The 15,905-nt window shown below is 42.8% G+C and overlaps 1 protein-coding gene across 5 annotated transcripts in view; it reads left to right on the plus strand.

The window, feature by feature from the left end:
* Positions 1-15,905, plus strand: part of ZNF385B (zinc finger protein 385B) — a 1,180,505-nt gene that overhangs the window by 831,628 nt on the left and 332,972 nt on the right. The window lies entirely within an intron of this gene.

Genomic DNA, 15,905 nt, shown 5'->3' on the forward strand with positions numbered 1-15,905 from the left:
TCCAGTTTTCTGGTTAATTCTGGGCATGGTTCACTGTTCACAATCACAGTCTTGTTCTAAAAGTCTTGCTCTAACAGTTAGACATCTGCCGTTTATAGATGTATGCACCCCGATATCACTGCTGGCATGAGCATAATTGCTGTGAGGAACCTTAAAAAAAAGGGGGGGGCAAGGCAGCAAACAGCTCTCCAGGGCCCGGCTCTCAGGCGCACCGCTTCGCAGCGCCTTGATCTTATTGCTGCCAGAAGCGAGATCGCAGTGAGAGCATTGTGATAGGGTTGAGGCGGTCTACAGCTTTAATAACAGCTTTGGTGGCAGGTAATAGTCATTGTTCATGTATATTGAAAACACACTCAGTGACCTCCCCAAATATACCTTGGCCCCACTAAGGGCATCATTGAATGCGGCAGCTAGATTGGTTACGGGCACCAAGCGAAATGCACACATCTGCCCAGTCTTAAAATCCCTAAACTGGCTGCCCTATGAAGCAAGAATACAGCTAAAGATTGCCTGCCTATCTCACAAAGCCCTCCACTTCAAAACCCCCTACTATCTAGCGCAAAACCTAGAACTATCCGGAGGGGGTAGATCGTCTAGGACTGCTAACTCTCTCCTCCTGAAAACCTAAGATCTTTCACAAAAAGAGAACATGCCAAAGAGCTTTGTCCAGCTCTGCACCGAAAATCTGGAACTCTCTTCCACCGGAATCTTCTCCAAGGTTGCTTTCAAATTGGAAGTACAAAGATTCCTCATGAATAAGTTCTTACCTTAATAGGATGCGGGATTGTCTGCCCTAATGAATTGGACATACTCCCTGAAGCCCAGAGCTGGATGCTGTATTTTTTTTGTCTTTTCTCTTCTTCCTCTCTTGTTGAATCATTTCCTCCCCTCCTATGTCGCTATGTATCAGTTACTAGCCCATTATTTGCTGACCCCCAGGATGTGTAACTGGCCTTGTTATGTGAGCCCTATTTGCTTCTGTTTTTTATTCCCATTTGACTCATTTACTGAACTGTTACCTTCCGTTCCCTCAAATTGTAAAGCGCTCTGATATCCCTCGGAATCAAGTTCGCACTATGTAAAACTTTATAAATAAAATAAATAAATAAATAAATAATGCACTGGTGTGATGGTCCTCTCTAAATTAGCCAGGCAGCGCCACCTTGAGACTGACTATCACAAACCTCGGTATTGACAATTAAATGCTGGTGCCGAACACCAGAAACCACCAGCCCAAATTCAGTGGCAGCCGTCACAAACCAAGGGTGGTGGGGTGGCTCAGAGCCAGCAATTTAAAATAAAACAATGCTATAACATCGTTTTATTTTTCATTATCTGGCTCTGAGCCAGGCAGTGGGACTACGCTCCTCCACCATTGCGGAGAAGTCGCCACTGCCCAAATGAAGCACAGGAAAGGGTAAAATGAGCAAAGTTACAACACAAACACTTTCAATAAACGTTCTAAAAAACAAGTACCCATTAATAAAAAGAAGCAAAAGCTAAAATCACTGAGCATGCAAGAAAATTATCAGTGATTTTTGACGAATTCATAAATATTGATGCTTACCATTTGAATCCTGCACAACTCAAGTCAAAATTGATCTTTAGCACTGATAACCTATGTTTGCATTAAATTATTCACTGATCCCCATAGTAACAACAACCCACCAACGATGAAAGACTGAGTCAACAATGGCATTTGTTTATTTCCTTCAGCAGAACTCTACAGAAGGTGCATTAAGACACTGAGCTATCTTAGCAGTAAATAGTAGCATTTCATTTATAGTGGTAAGTGTTGAGAGGCAGGTATTCTAGCGCGTGCCAACAGCTCTTCTACACATATCTTGTTTATGAACTACTAGCTGTAAAAGTATACATTACGATGTGCCTGAAGGATTCGCATACCGCTTTGCACGCAAATATGTGACAGTGGTAGGGCTAGTATCTTGCTATACATCTTTTTATGTCAAGGGTTGGAAGGAAATACTGCACACATAGCAAAAAATGCTGCAACTGGAATGAACTGGAGACAGAAGACAGCTTTTCCTAGTAGTAACAATCTACGTGGTTTTAAGTGGGTTTTCCCGTAGCCATTTTACCTATCCGCAATGCTTTAGTTACAATTCAGGCGCTGGGTATTATTGTGCAATTTTATTGAGCTCTTAGGGGCATATTATCAAGGAATGGCGTTCTATTTATCGCCACTTTAGCGGCAGAAAACTGCCGCTAAAGCGGTGATAATGGGCTTGATAATATGCCCTTGTGAATTTCCATAGAAGCCCATGTTCTCGCGTGAACATGGGCTTCAATGGGAATTCTCTACGGCATAATATCAGGCCAATTATCGCCGCTTTAGCGGCAGTTTTCTGACGCTAAAGCGGCAATAATTATAACGCCATGCTTGATAATATGCCCCCAGGTTAGTGTTTTGAAGGAATTCGAATTTAGACGCAATTGGAAACATGTTGCTCAAACGTGCGTTTAACATGTCTCTTGGGCGCATATTAGCAATAACCTCGTTAAAATTATCGCCGTTTTAGCTGCAGGATATCTAACCTGGACTTCTATTGGAATTCTATAACGCATATTAGCAAGCCCATTATCGCAGTTTTAGCGGCAGTTTCCTGGAGCTAAAACGGCGATAATTTTAACGATGTTCTTGCTCATATGTCCCTTAGTACCAGAAAACAAGTTATGCTTTTGAAAAAGAATGAAAAACCAGGGGGCATATTATCAAGACAGGCGATAAAATTATCACTGTTTTAGCGGCAGAAAACTGTCGCTAAAACGGCGACAATGGGCTTGATAATATGCTCTATGGAATTCTAATTGAAGCCCATGTTAGATGTCCTTCACATTTAACGGTGAAACGCGTTGGGAGAGGCAGCGTTTTTGAAAATAAAGTCGCCTTAACAACTTCATAACTTCTGAGTGAGTGCGTCTTTCATATGCAACCATCACTGCCTGGCAGTGGGGTTGTATTTTCAGAAAATTTAAACCGGCGTGGTCCTGTCGGAAAAGACGCACCGTTTGAATGAAAAAGAGCGCCAGCTTCGAACCTTTAGAACTGCTTTGTGTTAAATATATCAAAATAATCTATTTAACACCATTGATGCTGCCGTCGGCCGTTGAACGTTCGGAGCACTACCTGGCTGGTGCTGCGAACGTTCAACGGCTGACGCGGCCCCGCCCACTCTGTAGAACACCCGCACAGTGCCGAAATAACGTCCGCAGTAAACGGGTCAAATTATGGTTATTTCCTATGTGACATTATTTTAAGCCTTGCCCCAATATTTTCAAAGGAAGCATGTTACATTACCTGTGAGTGGCCATGTGTGGTACTGAAATTATTCCAAGGTAGCACTGGAGTATATTTACAACTGTTTCCGGTCTTTTTGACTGTAGTCAGTTTAGAAGTGCAGTTTGTGAATAGCAATATGCTTACTCCTTTGTGGGTTTGGTGTTTTTTTATTTTTTTGCATTGCCTTCCTTAAACTCCTCTGTATCACTCCTTAAGCACCACCTTAACCTTCCCATTTACTAGTAAGTTTTACCCAGTTTTCCATCCACTCCCCACAAGCTCCTCTTACATTCACTACGGAAACATGAGCTCTGTTTGCAGAGATCTCCGCAATTAGGGTGCAGATCTGTGGTGGCCAATAAATAAAATATTTTTTTCATTTATGTGCAGCTATGAGCCCCACCTCAGTCAGTCAAAAGGTAAGTTTATTTAAACCTTAGTCTTTAAGCCAACATAAAACAAACTCACTCCAAATTCATAATATTTTACACGTCAACATTTCTCTAAATGCACTAAACAAGCATTCATCCTATTGCACATGCCCTTCCATATTATTATTTAGGAAGAACTCTTAAATTAAAACTCTTTTAAAAACTCCCTATTACACATGATACATCCAGATATTTTATTTCAGTTGAAAGGTCAATTGCTTGCCTTTGTCCTAAAATACTATATTTAATACAAAATTGGTCTTAAAAGTGGTTTACGAGGCAGAAGTCACATTTGACAGTCTAAAAGTAGATGCAAGCCGTCACACTTTACATTTAGCACACAAGTATATATTCCATTTGCATCTAATATCGCCTATTTCACATTTCCATCCATATGATATGGTAGTAGACTAATTCTAAGTTTTAACTGCTTGTACCTGAGTGAGGGATTTGGTAAGGAATCTATATAAGAGAACCATTCATTATTTTGCCAGGAGGACTGCCTGAATCTGTTGAAGATGTAATGCTTAAATACCTCGTCATGTGCTTTGCTCGCTCTTTTGTGTTTGTACTGAGATCCACCTTAGCGGTGCATATTTGTAGGTTTTGGCTTCTTATATTTAATATCATCCACAACTAGGAGCCAAGGGGGTGAAAGAGAACACTCATAAACTTCATCACAAAAAGACCTGTTGTATCAAATTGTATGGACTACTATGGGCGTCCACCATATATTTTTACAGTCACACAATTTTTTGTGACAGAGCAGTGAATCAATATCTCCCATATGCCAATGAAGTGACCTCGATCACTAGTTTAAAACCTGGTCCCAATCTCTTACATCATCCAAGTTTTTCCTGGTTCTCTTTTCCAACTTCAGCTCACTCTCTACAATCTCCTTTTGGCAGAGGATGGAGATCTGTAACCCTTACCCACTTTCCAAACATAACCAAAATCTTCCCATCTCTGCATATGCCAGATAGCTTCAGGTAGTTACACATTTTTCCATTATTTTAGCCGTAACCATTGATGACTTTGTTAACGACAACAGACTTTTAAAGCACTTTCCTCTTTTTTCTCCTAGTCATGTTTGCCACTAAGACTAAGGGGTCGATTACGATGTCTTTCCGAACGATTCGAAAGCTTTCCTAACGACCGATTAAGATCTTCAAAAAGCGTTCGGACCTTTCGAGTTGGTTTCGACTTGGTTCCTAATGTCAATCAGAGGAACTGAGTCATTTGGAGCCGACTCGTACAGGTCAACGGTCTGCATTTCCGACCAAGCAATTACAATGTCGGATTCAGACAGCCTTTCTGATACGGTTGTTGCAACACGGATCGGCTGTCGAATCTGAATTTGGGGGCCCGTAGCAGGCCCCCCTTTACTCTGAGTCTTCCGAATGTGGCCTGCGGGGGTACTCAAGGGACCCCCATTTCAGACAATGCACAGTGTAGCAGGCACGATGGGGTCCATCATCTCCTTGTGTTTACCATGGGGTGCCTGCCACAAGGTGTGCAATTTTACCCACCCACCTCTTTGTTCAATGGGAGCCTGTGTATTCGGTCGGAACACAGGCTCCTGTTGAAGTCAATGGGAGTCCAACCTTATCGTATTTGGACCCATCGTAATCGGTCGGTTGGACTCCCCAAATCCATCCTGAGACCAATTCGGTCGGAATGCTTTCCAACTGACATTGTAATCAACCCCTTAGTATTTCCATTCCATATTGTAATTGTGGACGAATCATAGAAACATAAGCAGACAGGACTGGTCTGACGGCCCCTCATAATTTTTACTATATTTTTTTAATCCACCCAATAAGGAGAGTACTTTTGATAGAAGTGATTCAAACTGTTCCTTCCAGTGTAATTTCTCTTCAAACCACACATCTAAATGTTTAGTTACTATGGGCCAGATGTAGGTCAGTCGGTAACGGCCAAAAATGGGTATTTTCGGCCGTTACCGACCGGTATTTGAGAAATGGTATGTAGGGCCCTTATTTTACAGAATCGGTAAATTTACCGATCGGTAAATTTACCGAAACTGTAAAATACCGAATCGGTATTTTTACCGATTCGGTAAAATTGATATGTAGGTGGGACTCTTCTGAGTCCCACAAGCCTTACAGAATCGGTATTTTACCATCAAATTCAATTTGATGGTAAAATACCGATTCCGGTGTGCATGCACATGTATGCATGCACACCTGTGCCATATGACAGGCAGACCTGCCCTTAGGGCAGGTATGTCTGCCACATGGCACCCGAACCTGTTTTGGGGGTGCTAGAGGGTGTCAAAGTGACACCCCCTGCACCCTTGTGAAATTCGGTATTTACCGATTCGGTAAATACCGAATCGGTAATGCCCATTCATTCCTATGGGCTTCAAAGCCCATATGAATGAATGGGCATTACCGGTCGGTATTTACCGATTCGGTAAATACCGACTTTTACAGATTCGGTAAATCCACATCTGGATTTACCTACATCTCCCTCCTTATATTTTACCGATTCATAAATACCGAATCGGTAAAATTCGGTATTTATGAGTCGGTAAAATATATTTACCTACATCTGGCCCTATATCTTTTTCATTAGCTCCTAAATGGCAATTATACATTGCTAGATTTCCTGATCACCTCCAAAATCCTAACACTTTGGTCTTATCCATATTCACTACCAGTTTTTCTTACTACAGGAGTCCTCTAAGGTATCTAACTTCATTTGAAGGCCTAACTCAGTTATATCCATGATGACAAGATCATTAGCACATAAGAGGCATACAATATGCGTGCCATTAAATTTAGGGCTTGAGCCTTTGGATATAGCTAAAATGGAGAGTAGATCTGCTATAAACAACGAAAAGAGTAAATGGGCCAGTACACAACCTTGTCGCAAACTGCTAATAATTGGTATTTTCTGGGTAAGCCTTCCTTCTCCATCAATAATGAATTGCACCCAGGTCTGCTGGTGTAATTAATGTAAAACAAGGAGGAAACTTGTTGGAATCTCTAAAAGAATTAAGGTCTCACATAAAATTTCACAATCCATCAAATCAAATGGCACTTGAAAATCCACAAAGCAACAGAACAGATTGCCCCTTTGCTCCACCGGGTTTTGCGCCAATGATCATAGGTTGAAGCAATGGTCTTTAACTCCACTACCCTGCTCTGTGTTGATGATGTTATATGTTTCTACCCATTTCTTCAACTTATCCAAAATGATTTTGGTAAACAGTTTCTCACTTGCATCAAGTAAATTGATTAACCTGTATATATATATATTTTTTTGCATCATCCTTTTTGAAAATTGGCCTCACAACTACACCCTTCCAATTTTCTGGGAACGGACCTGATAATAAAATTCTTTGAAACAGTACATAATAAAATGTCTTCCTCTAATCCGCATTTGTTTTAATTATAATGGTGGGCAAATTATATGGGCCTGATGCTCTGGTTAATCTTAGAGACAAAGTGGGATCCTTAATGTTCTTTACAGCAGCAGTGACAAAATATCATTCTCTATTATAAACATTTCCTCACTCTTCTCTCAGCCATCTCCCAGACTGTATATTTTATCTAGGTATCACACCCATGCATGTTCTTCCGGTACACAGCTCATGTTCCTAGCTCCCTCTCTGATCCATGCTGCACCAACTGCCAACATGTTTTAAATGTTTTGTTTCAATTGCGCCCAATATTTGTTTCCAAACATTCTCCCTATACCTCATTTTCTTACTATTTATCAAATGTTTATGTTTCATTTCAGTGCTGAAAAGGAGGATATTTAACATGTGATAATATTATCTTAGGGGTCTCATCCCTTTTTTTTAATTGTCTTGTTAACACTCTATAGTCCATATAAAACCACATTTTCTCTTTGTTTATTATATCCTGAGCTGTTTTCAATTGTTTCTCTTTTTAGTGTAACCTCGCTGTTAAACCTGGCATATCTTGGCGTGATTACCCCTGACTTTTTGCATCTATCTTCTTTGTTTTTAGATGCTTTGGATACTTTGCCACTGCTGATTAGTGTCAAAGTACACATGTTCCCTATGTAAAGTGGAATGGTAATATGTTTGCCTTACTAGTTAAATCCCTAGTGATGTGCACTGTGTGTGCAGGGCTAGCAATGCAAAGGCGCGCAAAGATGGGAACTCAGGCCTGCAGTGTAGTGCCTGCGGGCAGTTTGCTAAGTTAGCATGTTGTCCTGACAAGTGCAACCACTTGTCAGGCCTTACTTTCCCTTTTTCATACACATTGGGCACCCCTGTGGTAGGTCCTGTGTAACCCCTGGGCAGGGTGCAGTGTAATTAAAAGGCAGGACATATACTAAGGTGTGTGTTATGTCCTGACAGTGAAAAACACTCCATTTCTTTTTTCACTGCTGAAAGGCCATCCTGCCCATAGGACAGAATGGGGAGGCTGGGTGTTGTGTTTGTTAGCCTAGTTTCCTACATGTTTAAAATGGAGAGGTAAAGTTTAGTATGTATGAACTCACATCGTCATAACACATCTTTCTATGAAAGTGGTTCTGTCACTGTGTGTTCAGAAGCCACTCTTTTAGAAAGTGGCTGAGTTTTGTGCTTTAAGCATTTCTGTGTGTCTCTGCGGAATATGGATTGACTGTCTGGATCTGAGAGGTTAGAGGAGCTGGGGGAGATCTTGACACATGGGAGGGGTTGAGATGGCACCAGGCTGCCCTGCATCTGGAGAGTAGGGGGAGGACAAGCCCGGGAGGTGAAAGGGCCTGAGCTGGTGCTATAAACCAATTGACCCATCTCATGCTGAGTGATCAAGGATCCAGACCCCCAGTATCAAATGGGAAAAGGTAACACTGGGAGTGAGACATCCAGAACTGATTTAGGCAGGCGTTAGGGTCCCTTGAGCACAAAGAACTTCAAAGACATGAAGGGGTATAATTAAGAGAACTGAAACCCCTAGAATTTGGTGTAGTTTTGAATGGCGATGTGTTCTGAACCCCAAGGGCCCGATGTGAGCTGGCTCCCTGTTTGGAAACACAGGAACATCAAAGTTTCCGTAGAAGTCCCAAGCAATGCGGTGTACTCGTGTTTTTTCAGCTTGAGACCCTTGGAAGTTGTGTCTTGTGATCGTAGGCACACAGGAGTAAACGGAGTCTCGGATGCACAGGGTGCGTGTTGTGGTGCAAGCCGAGGCATTGGTGAAGAGCGTCTGGTCGTTGTGTGCACCAGGAGAGGAGACACGGACACACAAGGTCCGTTTCGTGGAGCAAGTCAAGGCATTAGTGAAGAACGCCTGGTCCTTGTGTGCACCAGGAGAGGAGAGGAGACTCGGATGCGCAGGGTGCGTGTCATGGTGCAGCCAAGGCGTTGGTGAAGAGCGCCTGGTTGTTGTGCGCACCGAGCGAAGGAGTGAATTTCGGACGCGCAGGGTGCTTGTCGAGGTGCAAGCCGAGGCATTTGTGAAGAGCGCCTGGTCATCGTGTGCACCAGAGAAGCGGCGAGTCTCAGACGCGCAGAGTGCATGTCGAGGTGCAACCAGAGGCGCTGGTGAGGAGTGCCTGGGTAGTGTGTGCACCGAAATCGAAGTAAGTCTCCACAGTGCTGAGTGCGGGTCTTGGTGTCCACTGAGACCGCCGGAAGGAGGGCCAGGTCATTGGGCCCTCGGAGTGAAACAGTAGCGGCCAGGACTGGCAGCCCCAGAGGAGCTGAGCCGCCAGCCTGAGCTCGCCGTGCCCAATGATAGAGTTCTGGATCAAGGCCCAAGTCGCTGAAGGAGGAGAGGAGAGTGGGTCGCGCTCCCCCCAGGTAACGTGGATTACCAACTGGATTGGGGTGCAGGCTCGGAGGGACACTCTCTCGGCCTCTAACTTCTGTCAGCTGCGCGAGCCTGTTCTTTCGGCTCGGATCAAGGCCTGTGCCGGCCCAAGGAGTGGCGGTACTGCGGCCTGAGTGAGAAGCGATACTTTTGTGTCATCATTGAACCATGTTTGGGGCAACTGTTAATGGAGCACCTAAACTGTCATATTACACTTTGCATTATTGCTGCTAATGACCTATCGAACTGTCATATGATGCCTGACCTTATTTGTGCCTGACAAACTACATGCTTGGTGCGCTTTTATTCCCTTGCAGAGTACATGGTTGTAAAGTGGCACATTGCATTATTTCTTCATCGCACAGTACATGATTATAACGTGGCGCATTGTATTATTTCTTCATTGCCCAGTACATGAATGTAGCGTGACGCATTGGTTTGTTTCTTCCTTGCACAGGGCATGCTGGTAGTGACATGCATTGCATTATTCCTTCTATTGCAAAGTACATGACTGTGGCACTACGTATGGCATTGTTTCTCTATTGCACAGTACAGGAGTATATCGGTACGCATTGCAGTATTTCTTTTCTTTGCAACGTGTGTGATACTAGCAATACGACCTGCCTAACCTTTTGGAAACGGTTAGAATTAAGCTTAACTGTTGGTTAGAAGTGGTAATTGGGATTAGAACCTACCAATCCACCAAAAGGAATACTACCCATTATTAGATGTTGGTTTTGTATCGTGTGGTCATATCGTTTATCTTCTCATATAAAGATTATACTCGTTTTATAAAAACTTGTGCAGAGTCTATTTGTGGTGACATCATTGGCTTGCTGTGAGTGTGGTTGCACGTACTGTACACCTGTGCTTTGGAGATAAGCCTGGCTGCTCATGCCAAGCTACTAACGGGTGAGCAGGGCTATCTCAGACGATGTCCTTACTTAGCCTAACTTTGAAACGAGGAGTCCGGATCTCGCACCTGGCAACAGCGGTGTGGTACAGGGACTCCCACCTCCAGCATTTGGTGGCGGTGGTGAGAGATAAGTACCCCACTTCCAACACTCACCCTTCACCATTGGACTACCTGATTTATTATTCTATTATGCCACTCAATAAAATGAACTCCTCTTGAGTTAAATCAATTTACTTTTTGTTGAAAGTTGGCCAGCTCAAACAGATTTGTTTCCAAAATCCTAGTTGTAATTCATCCAGCAAAGTTTTCTTGTAACAGAAGGCCCTTCTCTCTAATCCTAGTAGCACCAATATGTGTTTCCTCAAAAAGCTCTCAGTTATTAAAAAAACTAATATGTAAAAAATATAATCATTCAGACACTTTTGATTCCCAGTTGTAAACATCTGCCTGGATGATCGATCTAAATCAATACTTCCATTTATGCTGAACATCCCATTCTATCCCACAAAGTTCCCCAATGATACATCGCATGCTGTTGTTGTTCCTGCTAGGAAGCTTTCAGATTTATATTATATGCTGCTAAAATGTCTCTATACGGTTGATCATAGCTTCTCAGGTCCAATTTGTGGCTGAAATCCCCCAATAATAAATTCAAACCTGTGTAATTGCCTGAACATAGCCATTCTTTGTCATCTTTAAGAATTAACAGGTCAGCTCCATGGTCGTCCGCATTACCTGCTTGGATATATACATCAATGATAATCATGCATCCACAATTATTGACCAAATTACATAGAAGCACCTGAAAAGCCACAATCCAATTGTTTCTTACTTTGAGCATTGTTAACTTTTTTGCTATTTTTTTCAGCAGCCATCCTGAGGCCCTACTCGTGCCCCATTCTTAGCTTTTTTAGAGGCATTAAAGAATCCATCAATAACTGGAAAGTCATTGCAAGCCATGTTTTCTGCAACATATTAATCCCCAGTTGATTCTATTATTTCATTGAATATTACCAAACATAACATTCAATTCAAACTACAAATATTTCATGACTGTATTGACATTCTGTGCGAAATTGACAGGCTGTGCCCACCAACCTTCTGCATGAACTCACATACTCCTTACACCCTTACTAACGATCTACTACAAAGAAACTGAAGGATCTGTTTGGAATAGCTTGCATGAGCACACAAGAATAACCCCCATAGCCAACAATAATCAATAACACTATACTAACCATTGACCTTGGATTCCGGAAAAGGGTGCTACTTGCCATAAAGTGCTTCAGTGCCTCGTCAGAGAATTGTAAGCTCTATATACGTTTAATTATATTACAACTACAAAATGATCTGCATGCATAAGTCAGATACCAAGTGTTGGAAAATGGCCCTTTCTAAAGGGTCACCCCAAACATTTTGCCTTCCTCCTCCCCCTTTTTCTGACATTGTTTTTGTTGGCTGTAGCACCTTACCAGTAATGATCTACACAATTGCCATATTTGATTTACGTGTAAGTCCCTTGTAAAGTGATATACCATAAACCCAGGGCCTGTAAATTAAATGCTACTAGTGGGCCTGCAGAACTGATTGTGCCACCCACATAAGAAGCCTTTTAAACATGTCTCAGGCCTGCTACTACTTACTTACTTACTGAAGAGCCTGTGTGTGCAGTTTACTGTCACTTCGACCTGGAACTTAAAACCCTTTGCCAAGCCCAAAACTCCCTTTTATTACACATAAATCAACCCTAAGGTATGCCCTGGGTAGCTCCTAGGACAGGGTGCTGTATAAGTAAAAGGTAGGACATGTACTTTTAAGTTTTGCTATAATACGGTAATGAAAAACACATACATTTGTTTTTCACTACTGCAAGGTCTATTCCACTTACAGGTAAACACTGGGAATTCCTTATTACACTTTTAAGCTGTAATCCCTGATTAGAAAGGAGTAGAATGGTAATGACAAATCCTCTTTACTAGTAAAGTTGGATTTGACAGCTCTTACAGCTCTGTGTGTCTGCAGCCTGTCTAAAACTCACATGGGGTGGGTGACAGCTACACTTTTTGCATTCCCTCCAGACAGCCGCAAACACAAGGCGAGGTATGTCTGAGTACTTATCTGCATTCTGATGGCTCTTACTGACCAGGAAGGGAGGGAGGGGCTAACACTCGCACCGGAATAGGCAGGGTCCTTTCCCAACACAAAGGGCTGATTACCCCCTGCAGCTAGTCTGGAGCCAGGCCTGGGAAGAAGGGGCTTCTTTGCCCTTCAAAGGTGCTTCTTTGAAGTCACTCGTACTTCAAAGGCACACCTGGGTATAGCTACAGATCTTTGACCCCACCGAATCATATACTACTCTGTCAGAATAACTGCTGGACTGATGCTGCTCTAGAAGAACTGCTTTTGTGCTGTACTGCCCTGCTAATCTCTTACCCTGCTGAGGGAGAGCTAGACTCTGCCTTGAACCCAGAGTGATCTCCAAGGACTTGTTGGCTTGCCTCCTGTTGCTTGAGACTCAGGGCTCTCAAAGTCTCTACCCCTCCTCTGTGACTGGAAGTGGACCAAGGTACTTGCACAGAGAAATCAACACATCTCCAGTCTGCTTGGACCAGTGCATCAACCCTGTTGCCGGAGTAAAATTCATGCATCGCTTTCAGACCTGCGGCATCTCATCTGAAACCACCACTTTGGAACCAATGCATCACCGCCATTGCATGGAGAAGATCAGCGCATCACCCTTCCTGTGTGGGTTAACCCAGTGCAATCCTGTGGTATCTAGTTTCCAGTGCAATGCATCTTTCCTGCTTCCTATCCCTTGCTGCTCAGCCAGTGAGGATGAGTTGTGGAATGTTGGTGTGCATGGTGAGGTAAAGGATTGTTGGGATGCCTGGTTGTGGAGTGTCAGTTGAGAGTATAGGCTGAGCAGCAAGGAAGCTGCTCCTGGTGGGGCTCACTTAATGATTTATATCTATCTTCAATATCATCTAAGAACTGCATCAATAAACCTTCTTCTTTGATCTCCATCTCGGCTACTGGACTAATTTACTTTCATTACATTTGGCGACGATCTGGGAAGAATTTACGTGTACCTCCTTATGGATTACAGATTTTAATTCTGAAGAAACTACAAGGCAACTACAAGAACCTCTGGAAACTTTAGGATGGATTCAAAAGCATACTGGCACCCCTGAGCGCCACCAGTGACCTCCCACCGGTCGCCCGAACATTATGTGACAGTTCCTGCACTTCTAGTCAGCTGTTTGCCTTCAGCGGTGTACCTGTTCCTGCTCTTTTAAGTTAGCTTACTGCTTGCCTGCCTATACTCAGCCTAACTGCAAGCTCCACTTGAACAATGATTTTACCTTTCCTGCTGCCTTGGAAGTATTTTGTTCAGCTTTCAACAATGATTTTACCCTTCCGGCTGCCTTGGAAGTGTTTTGTTCAGCTTCAACCCTATTGTGCTAGTTCCTACTTCAACTGTACAAGAGCTGCATCATACACATAGACTGAGTCTTGGAGGAAGAGGTGTGGTGCCGCGGCCAGGGCATCTGACTCTGGAATCTGGGGATCACGGTTCAATCCCGGAACCGGCGGCAGATTAGCCCAGCACCATGTGACTCTGGGCAATAGCTTGCTTAATCTTCCCGACGGCCCCCAGCGCCTAGAGACCGTTACGGGTGATTGTGCGCTTTACAAATGTGGATTATTATTGGTTGTGTCAATCGTCTCATTGCAAGCCCTGCAAGTTTCTCTATGTTTCTTGAGAGAACGCACCGGCTTCTCCAACTCTGTTTCCTCCTCCACTTACAGACACTTCAGAGTTTTCACTCTCTATGTTCAAGTACTTTTATTTAAAATGGTGATCACTCATGCCAGTGTTTTGTACCTTTGCCGTGAGTTCTTTTCCAATTTCAACTTCTACACTTTGCCTCTGTGTGTATTTCATTTTTAAATGTGCCATGGCCTCCCTGCTGGGCTTTATGGCAGTTAAACTGCTCCCTGTCATTTCAAATTTGGCTCGAGCTAACTCGTAACACGTGCAGCCTTACCTGCTCATGTCGTTTCTTCACCGTCTCCATTGTTCCTGCACGTTCTTTGTTTACTGCTTCCGTATGCCTTCATGCTAAGACATGCCGTGAGCCATCTGGCTCAGCGAGATGAACGTGCCGCCATCTTGTGTTTGTTGCGTTCCTTCATTTAAGAAGCGGCTTTCAACACTTATGTGCTCTGCCATCCACGTTGTTTTCAGGTGCCTCAATAAAGTTTTGAATCATCGTAGGAGTTCCTACACTGCTTCCCTACTTGACCTTTTTCAGAGCACTGCCTCCCTGCTGGGCCTATGTAAGCATCAGCGTTTCTCCTAATCTAGGACATTGGATCAGTGCAGCGGATCCTTATCATCACAGGTACTGTTCTGCCAAATGATCATGATTATGATTATCTTCACGAGGATCTCCTGCTTCATTGTGGAAATTCAAGCGTTGCATGAGGTGTCTACTGTTAATGGAACTTTGCATTATGATACGCATGCATGTACCCAATTGGCGCAATTAATCTACGGAACTTTCATTTCTCTATGGTGCTTTTTCATTTTTCTTGATGATGTACATTTTGTTTATTCTCTAATTTCACTGCTTGATCACCTTTTTTATTTTTATAGTGCTGAGGCATTATATGACTTTCCACCTTTTGAGCAAACATTATTGCATGGAGTTATATCTGCTGCATGATAATATAATTTTTTTTATTTATTTACAAATTTCCATATTGGAATGTTCCCTGTATTAGGTATTATTGATGATAGTCTTTTGGCTATGTGACTTTCCATGTCACCTACTTTTACTTGCATGATATTTACATTACAGTATTTTGATACAAGTTTAATTAAGGGAATTTTTCCTGTTTGAGGTATGCTTTATAATAGCCTTTGGCTTTGTGACTTTACACCTGTGCAATTCCATGTGCGTGGACTCGTCACCTGCGTCTTCACTTCACATGATTCCATATTCAACAGTACTTTACTTACAATTTTCTTTAAGAAATGTCCTCTAGTTGAGGTAGTTGTTTTTAGTTTTCTAGCTTTGTGACCTTCCTCTTCTTCAATTTAATATGTGGATTTGTCACTTACATTTGCATGAGATTTTTACTTGTCAGTATTTGGTTTGCAAAGTTCCTGTGTTGGGATCTTTTGCTGTGATTTTTATTCTTTTCTGTCAGGTTCTATTCTACCTTCTTGCTAATGTAGTGTGCGTGGATAGTCTGGCATTTGAGGTCCTTTCCTCAAATTTCATTATTGTAGGTACTTCTAGAGGGAGTATTTTCACCCTTCTTCTTGTGTGCGTGTATGGGTTTCCTGTTTGTTTCTTTGTTGGGAGTACCTTGAGCTTTACAATTGTTGTTCGTACTCCTAGAGGGTGCATTTCTCACCCTTCCATTTGCTGTGCATGTAGGATATTCCT

This window comes from Lissotriton helveticus, chromosome 3_1 (genome assembly GCF_964261635.1).
Source record: "Lissotriton helveticus chromosome 3_1, aLisHel1.1, whole genome shotgun sequence".
Lineage (NCBI taxonomy): Eukaryota > Metazoa > Chordata > Amphibia > Caudata > Salamandridae > Lissotriton > Lissotriton helveticus.